This window comes from Mustela nivalis (assembly GCF_964662115.1).
Source record: "Mustela nivalis genome assembly, chromosome: 13".
NCBI lineage: Eukaryota > Metazoa > Chordata > Mammalia > Carnivora > Mustelidae > Mustela > Mustela nivalis.
This window is the reverse complement of record NC_139032.1, coordinates 18,651,154-18,665,290: the sequence shown is the minus strand read 5'-3', so window position 1 is coordinate 18,665,290 and position 14,137 is coordinate 18,651,154. Positions and strand designations below refer to the sequence as shown.

At 45.7% G+C, this 14,137-nt stretch overlaps 1 pseudogene across 1 annotated transcript; it reads right to left on the bottom strand.

Annotated features, from left to right (window-relative positions):
* Positions 1–1,581: 1,581 nt before the first annotated feature.
* LOC309847258 (ATP synthase F(0) complex subunit C2, mitochondrial pseudogene) lies at positions 1,582–2,027 on the bottom strand (annotated as a pseudogene). The gene has a single exon. The product of its transcript is annotated as an ATP synthase F(0) complex subunit C2, mitochondrial pseudogene (transcript).
* Positions 2,028–14,137: the final 12,110 nt, after the last annotated feature.

Here is a 14,137-nt window from a genome sequence, read left to right as displayed (position 1 = left end):
TTCCCTGATGATCTTTATTTTTGAAGATCCTAGTACCTCCTGCGCTGTTAACATGTGTTCTAAGACAGAAAGCTTTCCATTTTTGTCCCAGGGGTTTGATCTTCTAGGAAAGTTGTTTAACAAAGCCCCCACCCATGAAGCCTGGCTCGGGGGAGGTGCATAAATTTGGAAGATGGCTTCACTAAGGCAGCTCTAAACTTTAGAACAACACTTTAAAAATGGCAGTAGAGGAAATTTGCCTTTTCCAACAGTAAGAACTGGGCCTGGATTGAAATATTAAAGATTTAACTATTTTTCCATGAGCATTTACTTCCACAAATATCAGAAATTGTTTAGTTGAAAATTAAGAAACAAGGCAGGAAGAACAAATATAGACTCATCTACCCTCCCTTCTGTATTTCTAGTACTCTATTTTGCTCAGGTATATTTTCAGAGTAACAGTAGGTAACCCAATTCATACCAGTTAAGCTAAGACGTAAAATGAGTTGGCTCATATAATGGTCAAATTCACAGCAACAGCATCAGGAATAGCTGGATCCAGGGTTTCTACCAAGGTCAGATGTTAGATCTGTAACTCACAAATTCTTCAGCACAAACAGTATGAAATCACGTATATGTTAGTTCAGCTTTAATTTTAAAGATAATGTGCAGCCCTAGTAGAACCATTACATAAAATGGGAAACCCACAAGCGGCAACAACTGCATATAGTTCTATTATCTGTATCAAAGCCAACACCAAGGCTTTGGCAATTAACATAGTAAGTGTAAGAAAACAGGGGTTAGTGTAAGAAAAACAGGGGAAGTGTAAGAAAACCTGGGTGGTTCAGCCAGTTAAGTATCTGCCTTCAGTTCAGGTCACGGGGATTGCCCATATTGGGCTCCCTGCTCAGTGGGGAGTCTGCTTCTCCCTCTCCCTCTGCAGCCCCCCCTGCTTGTAGTTGCTTGCATACTCTGCCAACTAACAATCTAAAAAAAAAAAAAAGAAAAAAAAAAAAAGAAAGAAAGAAAGAAAGAAAGAAAAGAAAAGAAGGGCTAGTTAATTAGCATAATGAATGTTAGAAATCTATTTTTTTTTAAAGATTTTTATTTGACAGAGAGGGAGAGAGATGGACAGAGCACCAGCAGGGGTAACAGCAGAGGGAGAGGGAGAAGCAGGCCCCCAACAGAGCAGGGAGCCCAAGGCAAGGCTCCATCCCAGGACTGCAGAATTATGACCTGAGCCAAAGGCAGATGCCCAACTGACTGAGCCACCCAGGCATTCCAGAAAGATGTTTTTAATGGTGAAATTTTAAGTTATGTGGGCAGGCCAAGTATTTTTTTGAGATGTTCCTATCCCTTATGAGAATAATATGTATCATTTCTGCTAGACCTATAGCTTTCACCCCTAGAGAAAGATCTCAGTGCTTCCCTAACCAAAATTTTATTATTATTATTATTATTATTACAGTAATTATTTGTCTTCCCTCTCTCAAACCCTGAGCAAACCACTTTCCCTGAGCTGCCTGTGGAGGTATAGGAAAAGGAACATACAGGGCAGATGAGACACAGGAGGAAGACCTATGGGAGCTGGACACGGCCCCTTCATGTGGCAAAGAGGCTAAGAAGGGTCACCATCAGGCAAAAGAGCCCCACGGCGTCCAAGAGGGGAAAGCCCAGAATAACGTAGGGGAAGAGGTGCTGCTTCAGAGGGGGGGTCCTGGCATAACCCATGACGAGGCTCCCAGACACAGTCCCAATCCCAGCCCCAGAGCCAGCCACCCCTACCACGGCAGCCCCAGCCTCAATGAACTTGGCTGCTGTGTTGATGTCCTTGCGACAGCACCGGTTCAGAATCTGTGGCTGGGAATGAGTGAGATCAGGGGACATGAGGCTGCCAGAGTGCTGAGGCTCTTGTAAGGTACCTCACCCATCAGGGTGTCCGAGGGTTCTAGCACCCCTGCAGACAGTGATCGGCTCAACAGCCTGACCAAGAAGGGGGTCGAGACGAACTTCGCACAGGGGTCCATTTTCAGGGGTTGAGGGGCTGGGGCAGGAGTGCTCGTACCCGTGCAGAGAACTTCCCTGACCAATCTTGTGTCAAGCCATGGGTTTGGAAGGCTTCCGGTTATTGGATGTTGACCTTAAAGTAAAAGAAGGTCACCTCTGAAATCCCTCTGTCTCTGCCACCAGCGAACATTCTGTGTGAAAACTCTGATGGGGCCGCTCTGCAGAGGACCCCACGCAAAATCTGGTTCTGCTTGTCAAGACTAAAGGAAAAGACACTGGCCTGGGTTTTTACCCTGGTTAGAGAGAGGGGCCGGGGAGTCAAACGTGGTTTGACTTTTTCTTGCACCAAAGGAAGGAACACAGAGGCTAGAAAGCAAGTCAACTTGCCCACCTATGGGGCAGAAGGGGAAGACAAAGGCTTAGAAGCTGCCAGCAAACATCAAAAATATGAAGTCAGATTTTTTGCTGCAGGTCTAGAAGAATAAGAATTTTGAAATTCATCAATCTAATAAAGCAAATTGATCTATTTAGCTCCTGTTTCCACTTGAATTACTTAGCGCTTACCTGTGTATGTGATAGAGTTTGTGTCAGATCTTCTTTCCTTATAACCAAGTAGCAAGGTTCTTGAGTAGTCAAGCCTACCAACCTTAAACCTCTTGGTGGTTACAATAACTAGACAAAACCATGTAAGGGCGTGTCCATCAATAGATGAATGGATAAAGATGTATGCATGCACACACGCCGGAATATCAGCCATAACAGAGAATGAAATCATGGGGCGCCTGGGTGGCTCCGTCGTTAAGCATCTGCCTTTGGCTCAGGTCATGATCCCAAGGTCCTGGGATCGAGCCCCACATCGGGCTCCCTACTCAATGGGAAGCCTGCTTCTCCCTCTCCCACTCCCCCTGCTTGTGTTCTCTTGCCCACTGTGACAATCTCTATCAAATACATAAATAATCTTAAAAAAAATAAAGAAGGAAATCTTGTCATTGGCAACAATGTGGGTGAATCTAGAGGGTACTACAGTAAGGGAAATAAATCAGAGAAAAAGGCCATAGGATTTCATTTCTATGTGGAATCTAAAAAACTAAACAACAAACGAATGAACAAAAGCAGAAACAAACTCATAAACACAGAGAACAAAGTGATGGTTGCCTGAGGGGCAGGCAGATGGGCAAAATGGGTGAAGGGGCGTGGAAGATGCAGGCTCCGAGTTATGGAATGAGTAAATCCTGGGGGTGACAGATACAGTATGGAGAATATTGTCCAAGATACTGTGATAGCATCATATGGTGACCGCACTTGTGGGGTGAGCCGTACCTTGTATAGGTTGTGAAATCACTATGTTGCACACCTGAAGCTAATGTCACCTTGTGTGTCCACTACCCTTCAGTTTTAAAAATGAAAACCTATCTCAGGGTTTTACATGATAGGTAGGTTTACGAGACCTCTGTTTTCTAGCCACTCAAACAGATCCTCTCCGAGTTGTGACAAAGAGGTCAGCACACTTGTCCCCAGCGACCCTAACCAGGGGACAGGCCTCTGTTCTGTGAATTCAGGAATGAGTGGGTCACAGGTCTCCAGTAGACCCACACCTCTGATGGACCAAGCCTGGTGCCCCTCCACTAGGCCTGAGGACCAAGTTCCTCCACCAAAACCTCATGGCCCCCGAGGGAGGAGAAGACACCCAACCATCTGGGCCCTTCCCCGGGTCACAGGTAAGACCACCTTTCACCACCCTTTCCCAAACTACCAGTGCAAGGTGCAGCCAACAGTGTAATACTGTCCAGCCGTAAAAACGAAGGCAGTCCTGGCACACGCTGTAACAGGCATAAACCTTGCCAACATGTCACTGGTTGAAAGAAGCCAAGCATTTAAAACTCACATACTTTGTGATTCCTTTTATAGGCGATATCTTAGAATCTGCACATGCAGAGACAGGAAGCAGATTGGTGGTTGCCTGGCAGTGGGGGATGGGGAAGTGGCCACTGATGGGCCTTGTGTTACTTTTGGGGGTGATGAAATGTTCTGGAATTAGTGTGATGGTTATACTTCCAATTAGCCTTACACTAACCTATGAATAGCCTAAAATCACTGAATTGTATAGAAGGTGAATTTTACGGTATGTGAACTCTATCTCAACCTAAAATGAAAATAGTCTGCATGTTTAAAAGAAAGAAAGTAACCTTATAGGTAGAATCAATTCTAGTAGAGGGGGCGCCTGGGTGGCTCAGATGGTTAAGCGTCTGTCTGCCTTCAGCTCGGGTTATGATCCCGGCGTCTTGGGATCAAGCCCTGCATTGGGCTCCCTGCTCAGCGGGGAGCCTGCTTCTCCCTCTGCCTCCAGCTCCCCCCGCTTGTGCTCTCTATCCCTCTTTCTCTCTGTCCCTCTTGCTCTCTGTCAAATAAAATCTTTTTAAAAATTCTAGTAGAGAGGACTTTGGGCCACATGGCGCTGGTCCCTTCTCCTTTGACATCCGGGAAGAAACTATGGAGGCCACAAATGAATTGATACTTTAATTATGCAATGGCAAGTCACCCATGTGCTGGCTGCACCTGAGGCTCTCTTCCTTCAAATCACAATTTCCCGCACTGGTCCTTGGCTGATGACCATTCCTCAGGAAGTCTGGAAATACTGGATGTATTTAACAAGTTAAAAACCTTCCTTCTGGGGCACCTGGGGGGCTGGGTGAGTTGCGCATCCACTCTTGATTTAGGCTCAGGTCATGATCTCAGGGTTGTGAGATCGAGCCCTGCGTCAGGAGTGGAGTTGGCTTCTCTCCCTCTCCCTCTGTCCCTCCGCCACTGACTATGGCACTTTGTCTGTCTCTCAAATAAATAAATCTTCAAACAAACAAACAAACAAACAAACAAGCGTTCTTTCTAGAGTGCCTAGATGGTATAATTGCTTAAGCATTCGACTCTGTTTCAGCTCTGGTTGTGATCTCAGGGTCATGAGATCCAGCCCTGTGCCAGGCTCACTGCTCAACACAGCATCAGCTTGACACTCTCCCTCTGCAACCGCCTCCATGCACTCTTTCTCGCTCTCTCAAATAAATGAAACACACACACACACACACACACACACACACACACACCTTCCTTCTGCAGGATTTTTGAGGGTCTCGTCATGCTAATGAGCATTGTGAACCACTAAGGAAAATCGGTATGGTTCTTCTCACATTTATTTGACTACAGAACGACTTGGGTTCCCCCCACCCCAAGGAAACATCTTCTGGAATTTAATTCTATGGAAAGTACCTTGAAAAACCATCTCCAGAGCTATCAAACTCTTCATTTCTTTGGATTCTGTGTGTTCCTTACATAAGCAGGTCTCATTATAAAGGACGTTTCGTTGATGTCAGGGTTGGACTCCCAGCCTCATTTTTTTTGGCTATGTGACCTTAAACAGGTTCCTTTGCTGAGAGGAGTTTTCCATCTACCCGAATGCGAACAGTACCAACTTCCCAAGGATGTTAGAAGAACCCAGTGAGAATGGATGTAAAATGCCGAGCACTCTCCTTGGTACATAGCTGGTACTTTAAAAATGTGCATCCTCTATCTTTTCGAAGTAGATCAGAAACCCTTGGTGAAGAGGTAGGCATAGATCTCTGCAAGCCCCCACAACACTGGCAAGGGGCTGTGTTCACCACTGACTTTCAGTATTTGCTAAGTGCGTGAAGGCATGTTCGATGCCCTGTTGGCTCTACATGCCAGAACCACACAAATCCAGGCTAGACAGTCCATGACAGTGTGATGATCACAGGAGGGTAGAATTCCGGAGCTCACAACTCCCACGGAGATTTTCACCAAACCACCCCCTCCCCAAAATCTCTCTCTCCGCCTCGCTCTTGACAGATCTATGTGTCTCAAGTCTTTGCTTAAGGACACTGATGGAGGACACAATATTGTTTCTCTACTGTGGACAGATGGACGTTCCTACTGCAGACAGCCTTAAAGCAGAGGACCATCAGTCCAGAAGGCCAAAACAACAACAACAACAAAACAAAAACATACACACACAAAAAGAAAAACCCCCAGCACTTGGACTTTGGAACCAAACTACCTGGGTTTGAATCCAACTCAGTCGCACATGACCATAAACAGGTACTTAACCACCTCAGGCCTCAGTGTCTTGTCTGAGCCCTTACCTGGAGAGCAGCGGAGAGGATTAAAATTGGTAAATGAGAAATACTCAAGAGCAGGGCTTGGATCCTAGTGAGTACTCCATAAATCCTGACGGCTCTTTATTAGCAATTGACCTATTATGAATTCTTCCTCATAAACCCTTTCCAGTCCTGTTCAGCCCTTGTCTCATCTAACCATCCTCCGACATCACGGCTGAAACCTAAGAGACTCCACAATATAGAAGGAATTACTGAAGAAACTGGATTCATTGAACAAGTGTGGAAATTTCTTTTTATTAGTATTAAGAGGGAATTTTCAGGCTGTAATACTGCCTCTTTATTCCTCAAAGGGAAGTAGTTATTGTAATGATGTACTTTGAGCCCACGGCTAGTTAGCACCTTCTCTCTTCATTGGAGAACCATGAAATCTATTATGTTCCCTGAGGAGGCCAGTATTCAGTGAGAAATTGCTACATTTGTAAAGAACATATTGACCATGATGGAAAGATTTTATCCAGATCTACACAGTGATGACAAAATTGGATGTGACTAAAAGGTTTGGAGCAGCCCAGTTCTCAGGGACAAAACTTAGAAACAAATGTCATGATACCCAAGAAAATGCCTCGATGTGTCACAGGACACCAAGCGAAGCCTTTATTCACATTCTGAAATAGACGGCCTCCAGGGTGTTTCAGATGAGCAGTTTTCAAAAGTGTTTGAACCCCTTCTCAAACAAAATCTTTGACGGAACTCAAATATGTAAATGAGAACAAAATAGGGCTGAGGAACTCTGGGTCGAAAACCCATAGGATGGGAGTTTCTTCCGCCGCCCAGCAGTAACCCCTGAGCTCTGCAAAGAATTTTCCAGATTCCAGGAGTCCCGGTGAGGTCTCAGGAGCCCCCTCCTCCAATAAACTCAGACACGTACTTGAAGATCAGGACAAGTAGGGGAGGAGAGTGTTTTGCAGTGTAAGAAACTGGAATTACCCCCGGAAGACTGATCACTCTCTAAAGGGACTTGCTAAAATTCTCGGATCATGCCAAGTTCTAAAGTGCGTCAGAGTAAGTAACATTCATTCGTTCATTCTAACTCCACGTGGGGCCCTTAAGGAATAGCAGATCCACTGGAGGAAAGCTTAAGAAACTAGGCTTTCTCTAAGCATGTCAGTTGCAGTTGAAATTTGCAACCCTGTGTGTTCTCTAATGACCTTCTCATTCTAACTGGGGCTTTCCTCAAGTTCTGCATGGTCAGCAGGTAGGCCTAGGTTACTTTTGCAATGGGCAGGGGTGGAGTTGGGGGGTGGGCAGGGAAGACAACATCTTGAATGTCCTGAGACAGGCAGCAGCATCCCTGGTCTGTGTACTCAAGGTGCTGGCAGCAAGCCCCACATAACAACCTACGGTGTCTCCAGATATTCTCGATGTCCTTTGGGAGAAAAACTGCTCAACACTCAGTTGAGTGCCCTGTTCTAGCCAAACCCCTTCCAGACCACTTCCCATAGCTGCAGGAGAAATCTAAGACCCCGTCTAACCAAGGGCCTGCCTGGCCATGTGATAAGTCTGATGAGCCCCTGCTGCATGCAGGAACTTCCAGAGCTCCCACAGCCTTCAGAGGGCACCCGCTGACCACAGGACTCTGGGACCTAAGTCTGCCTCCCCACTTGCATTTTGACCTCCTATAGCCTCTATCCACCCCCCAACCATCATGCAAGACCTAAAGACATGTGCCCACACTTGGCATTTGGTGCTTGCGTTCTCCTGTGTCTAAAACCCCCTCTCTCTCAACACACCCATCTCCCTGAGAGCTTTGCCCTCTTTTAAACCCCTGGACAAAACTCCCTTAGGAGCACCGTTAGAGGACAGAACACGGTTCCTGCTGAGACTTTGTGCATATTGCAATTACTGGTTTACTCATCTGCCTGTCCCTGGAGATTGAAACTCCTCAAGGACTTCATACAAATTCAGCAACCACCACATCTGTTAGAAGTTGGTAGACCAGCATTTTGCCACACTTACTCAAATTCAAAATTTTGAGGCCTACAGTACTAGGGTTAAATGCCACTAGCATTGGGGGGGTGGAGGTGGGGGGTGGAGCAGGGACACATAATCCACAAAGGAATATTCCATAGGAAAAAAAGATACTAGAACTTCTCTTATCTTGAAGGACATCAAGAGAGTAACGACTAGGGTGCCTGGGTGGTTCAGTGGGTTAAAAGCTCTGCCTTCAGCTCAGGTCACGATCTCAGGATCCTGGGATCGAGACCCACATCCGGCTCTCTGCTCAGCAGGGAGCCTGCTTCCTCCTCCCCACCAATTTCTGCCTGCCTCTCTGCCTACTTGTGATCTCTGTCTGTCAAATAAATTTTTTTAAAAAAAGAGTAACGACTATACCTAGGAGAAAGTGCTACTTGATAATTAGTTGATAAGTAATCCACTAATTTCAGTTCTATGGATCCTAAGATTGCTGGAGAAAAATAAGCCTGGTTGAATGTAATTTTGAGCCTTCTCTCCAAAAGCTTTGTACCAACCAAAAGCTATGTATTGGGTTAAATCTCTGCTGGCTTCTCTAAATTTGTGTCCAGACAAATTGCAAACATCACACCAACCAGTGGTCACTGAGTCTGCTCTTAACAGGCTGATTGATTTTTATAATGTTCCAGGCAATTTCAAGTTGTCAGTAAGAACTAATTCTGTCTCGTTACCGCCTTCACTCTTGGCAGCTCTGTGACCACTTATTGGTTTTTTGTCTTCATGTTCATTTTCTTCTGCTAATCCTAAAGTCTTTTTTCCCCTCTCTAGCCCCATTCAAAGGTCTGAAGCTATAACCGTAGGAAGCCCCCAGCACAATTATAGGTGAACACCTCTGCTCTTCTCATGGGCTCCCAAGCTGAACCCCGAAGCCCGACATCCCATGAAACCTTCTGCCAAACCCAAACCCATTAGATCCTGGGATGCTGTATTACTTCATTAATCTGGTGACTCTGTTGCTGATGCCCTCTTTCAAGCTGATATTAAACCAACTTGTCAATCCATAATTGTGGAACTCCACACTCTTTTCTCAGGCAGCTTGGGAATAGAATTGGACTGGCACATACCTGACCTTTCTACATGTATTTCCATACAGTCTAAAATAGAAATAATTTACAGACCACTTTATTCCGAGTCCATATGGCGGGTAAGGCCTCATTGTCATGAGATCTCAACAAGAGCATTTTACAGAAGTGGGACTGATAAAAAGATTCCTAATAGGCCTCGCATATTCAGAATGAAATTCTCATCATTAGGCAGAAACATAGGCATTTATTCCCTTTATATCATACATACTTCTTAGGCAGTGGAAGGCACCGTAAGACCCAGACTCCAAAACACACGAGGGGCACAGCACACCCAATAATATAAATAAAATGCTCTATGCCTTCTCCCTAGTTGATGAGGTCTAGGAAAACAATGTCAGCTCCTCCAACAATGATACATACATGGTATCTGACTTCCACGTGATGATGGAGAAGCAAGCGTTCTTCAGGTACAACCATGAGGTGAATAAAATATGCCCTTGAGAAACTCAAAAATCAACTGAGGTCCTTAAAACAGACACTGTCATAAAAGTAGTAGAGACTATAGAGGTCCACAGAGGAGAGAAGCACTGAAACCAATGCCTCGGTCACCACCACCACCACCACCACCACCTCTCGCCTTAACCTGAAACTGAGCCTTGGGGTGAATTCCACAGAGAAGAGGAGAGAGCTGGGCCGGGAAAGAAGGAGGAGAGGTCAGCAAGCACCAGGGAAGGCTGCAGAGCTCTTTGTAGAATGGTCTAAGCACAGCCAAAAAAGCCGGGCAGCGTGGGGCGGGCATCAGTAGGCTTCAGAAAAAGTCAAGACTGCTACAAATGAGGCTCTAGAGACAGACTTTGGGAAAAGTCTGGGTTATCCCATACACCTCAGAAGTTTTAAACATCAGATGTACTCGTTTTAGAACTCAAACAAGATGGCCTCAAAACTTCCCTCAGCTTAACTAAACTCCTTCCTTAGCACTGAACCTCGCTTTTCTTAGAGCACTTTCTTGAAACTGGTAAATTCTTCCTCTGCCCCCTTTGAAGTGTACATAAATCTTGTTAAAAGCCTCTTGGGAGTTGACAGGCCCAGGTCGGTCTTTCTCAAGGGCCTGGGTACCAGCTCTTGAAATGCAATCAAAGGGTGCCTGGGTGGCTCAGTGGGTTAAGACTCTGCCTTCAGCACTGGTCATGATCTCAGGGACCTGGGATCGAGCTCCGTATCAGGCTCTCTGCTCAGCAGGGAGCCTGCTTCTCCCTCTCTCTCTGCCTACTTGTGATCTCTGCCAAATAAATAAATAAATAAATAAATGAATAAAATCTTTTTAAAAATGCAATCAAAGTTGATACTACCTGAACCACCCGGTTTCAGGAGGAATGTAGGAGCCTAACCTCTGTGGGCTCCTTGCTGCAAGTCCTAAAACTACTTCCTCTCATAAAATATGCGAAGTTAAACATTCCTTTGAGTAAAGTCAATTAGCAAATGGTTGGTCTTTATTTTTTTCAGCACAGCCCTCAAAATCCCTACCACCCCCTGCTTCAGGCCATCAGCATGGACCACAAATCACGCATCTCTCCTCTAGTGCAATCATCTTGAATAAAATCGTCCTTGTCTATTTAGCTTTGTCGAGGATAGTTTTAGCTTGACAAAGTATTCTTTCTTCCTTGGACTCTGCATCCCCCTTCAGCGACCCCTCCCCCCATTTCTCTTCCCCTCTTACAGCAAAACTCCTTCTTAGACTTGAAGTATATTCTGTCTCTCTTCCTCCTGGTCCCACTCTGACTTTCATACCCACCGCTCCACCAAAACTACCTTGTCACCCTTGCTGAGGACCTCCTATTAGGACTTCATTAAATTACCATTTGTTAGGTGGAACCCAAGGGTGCCCCTTGGTGAAGGGTGGTTTAACAGACCAGAAGAGAAATTTAGATCAGGTTTATTACTCACAGATCCTGGAGGGGGTGTATGGTACACTGTGTGGGGCCACACTGGAAGTCAAGGCAGAGTGTAAACCGAGAGACAGGACTTAGGGCATGTGCCTTTATTAGGGTCTCTGGGTGGAATGCTTTGGGGTTCCTGGGATATGACTGGATTGCTCAATTCAAACCAAAAGAGTTGAGTTCAGGTAAGCTCCCCAGGAAGGGGTCTTATCTAAGGGGAACACGAGGCAAAGGCCCTGGGAGGCAAGGAAGGCTACTGATCACAAAAGGATTGGGGGGTTCCTATCAGGAACTTCTAGGTTCTCGTAATTCCACAGGCTGTTATCCAGGCCCTATGTTTGCTTGAGGGGCTGGTGTCCATTTCAGGTCCTGTAAGCCATTCAGCTAAACGAAATGGACACACAGGTAAGGCTGCTATGGAGTAGCTAAATTCTGAGCACCTCCATTGCTAAATCCAAGGATCACTTCTTAGTCTTCATCTTGCTTGAAGAAACAGCTCAGGCCCTGATCTCAGTGTTGTGAGATCAAGCCCACATTGGGCTGTACACTCAGCATGGAATCTGCTTGAGTTTCTCTCTCCTTCTCGTGCTCTCTCCTGTGCTCTCTCAAATAAGTCTTCAAAAAGTTGGGGGGGGGGTGCTTGGGTGGCTCAGTCAGTTAAGCCTCTGCTTTCAGCTCAGGTCATGATCCCAGGGTCCTGGGATTGAGTCCCGCATCAGGAACCTTGCTCAGTGGGAAGCCTGCTTCTCTCTGCCTCTGCCTGCCACTCTGCCTGCTTGTGCTCTCTCTCTGACAAATAAATAAAATTAAAAAAAAAAAAATAAAAGCATAGAGGATTCAGTGCACTTAGGCCATGTGACCTCTTGCTACCTAACAGTCACAATCACACAAACCCATATGCAATGTGGACATCTGGTCTCAAAGACGAGAACTAAAACTGCTCTATCAGCTGAAATCCTTCCAGTCCCCAGCAACAGCCCACCAGACTGACATAGGCCGATGTGACAGACACTTCATCTTCTCCCAACAGGGGATCTAGGAACAGGCAGCCCAGTTTTGGGGACAGCTTTCCAATAGCTGGGCTTCAGCTAATTTCTGATTTTCTTTGTTCCTCTTTCTTAAATGTTTAACTCAGAGTTGTCAATCGGCTCCTACTGTTCCATTGTGTCATCACAGCGGTGTTCCATACTGGAAAGAAGAGGTAGGAAGAGAAGTTTTCTCCCCATAAGACTTTTTATTTGGGAACTTAAAAAAAAAAAAAAATTCTCCTAGAAACCACCACCATGGGTCAGGGCCATGTGTGACCAGTTAGAGTTACAAGGGAAGTTGGCAAAAAGAATGGATTAAAGGGGCACCTGGGTGGCTCAGTGGGTTAAGCCGCTGCCTTCCGCTCAGGTCATGATCTCGGGGTCCTGGGATAGAGTCCCGCATCGGGCTCTCTGCTCAGCGGGGAGCCTGCTTCCTCCTCTCTCTCTCTGCCTGCCTCTCTGCCTACTTGTGATCTCTGTCTGTCAAATAAATAAATAAAATCTTAAAAAAAAAAAAAAAGAATGGATTACAACTGGCTTAGACCTCCAGGTCCCTTCTCTCAGGATGGGAGAATAGATCTCTGGTTCCCTAACATCCCGGGATCTCCAGCCTACCAGAAGGGAGGGAGGATAATAGCAGTTGCTTAGGCAACACACAGTTAGCCATGGCTGCCAGTGGTTATGGCTTTAAGGCCACTATACTAGTCCCAGAAGTCCCTGGTACATAAAATGGCTATGACCCACCAAACCTGACTGCCTGCCAAGGGCAGCCCACCAGTGCTGTGTTGTTGGTAAGCGCCTACAAACAGAGCACTTAGGATCCCACGAAAGAAGTACTGGGAAGGGGGCACTTGAGTGTCTGCCTTCAGCTGGAGTTGGGATCTCAGGGTCCTGGGATCACCCATCTATCTCCTTAGTCGGGCAATCTCCGGGTCCTGGGATCAGCCTGGGTTGGGCTCCCTGCTCAACAGGGAGTGTGCTTCTGCTTCTCCCTCTGTCCTTCCCCACTCCCTCCCCATGCTCTCTTGAATAAAATCTTAAAGAAAAAGAAATGCTATGAAGAATGAAATCTTGCCATTTGCAACAACGTCAATGTAGCTAGAAATCATTATGCTAAGTGAAATAAGTCAGAGAAACACAAATACCATATGATTTTACTCATATGTGGAATTGAGAAACAAATGATCATAGGAGAAAAAAAAAAAAAGAAACCAAGAAATAGAGTCTTACTTATAGAGCACAGACTGATGGTTTATAGTGGGGTGGGGAGGGAGGGGGAACAGATGATGGGATTAGGGAGGGACTTGTTGTATTGAGCATGGGGCATGGCACCTAAGTGATGAATCACTAAATTGTTCACCTGAAATTAACACTTCACTCTAGAGCTGTGACTCTTCATCTCACAAAACAAACTGAGGGTTGCTGGGGGCAGGGAGTGTGGGAGAGAGGGGTGGGGTTATGGACCTTGGGGAGGGTATGTGCTATGGTGAGTGCTGTGAAGTCTGTAAACCTGGCGATTCACAGACCTGTACCCCTGGGGATAAAAATACATTATGTTTATAAAAAATTTAAAAAAATAATTTAAAAATTAAAAAAAAAAAATGCTGTCGGGTTGACCCTTGCATACCACAAATTTGAACTGCTAGGGTCCACTCCATGCAGAATTTTGACAAATAGAGTGCCATTCTGTAAATGTCTTTTCTCTTCGGATTCTCAATTGTTCTCTAGCTTACCTGAAGAACACAATGTATTATACACGTAACATACTAGATGTGTTAACTGTTTAGGTTCTCGGGAAGACTCCTGATCAACAGTGGATTATTTATTAGTTGTTAAGTTTTTGGAGAGTCAAAACTTATATGCTGAGGCACCTGCGGGCACTCAGTCAGCTGAGCATCTGAACCTCTGTTTCTGCTCAGGTCAGGATTTCTGGGTCCTGGGATCAGGCTGGGCATTGGGCTCCCAACTCAGCAGAGAGTCTGCCTATGGAATCTTTCTTCTCC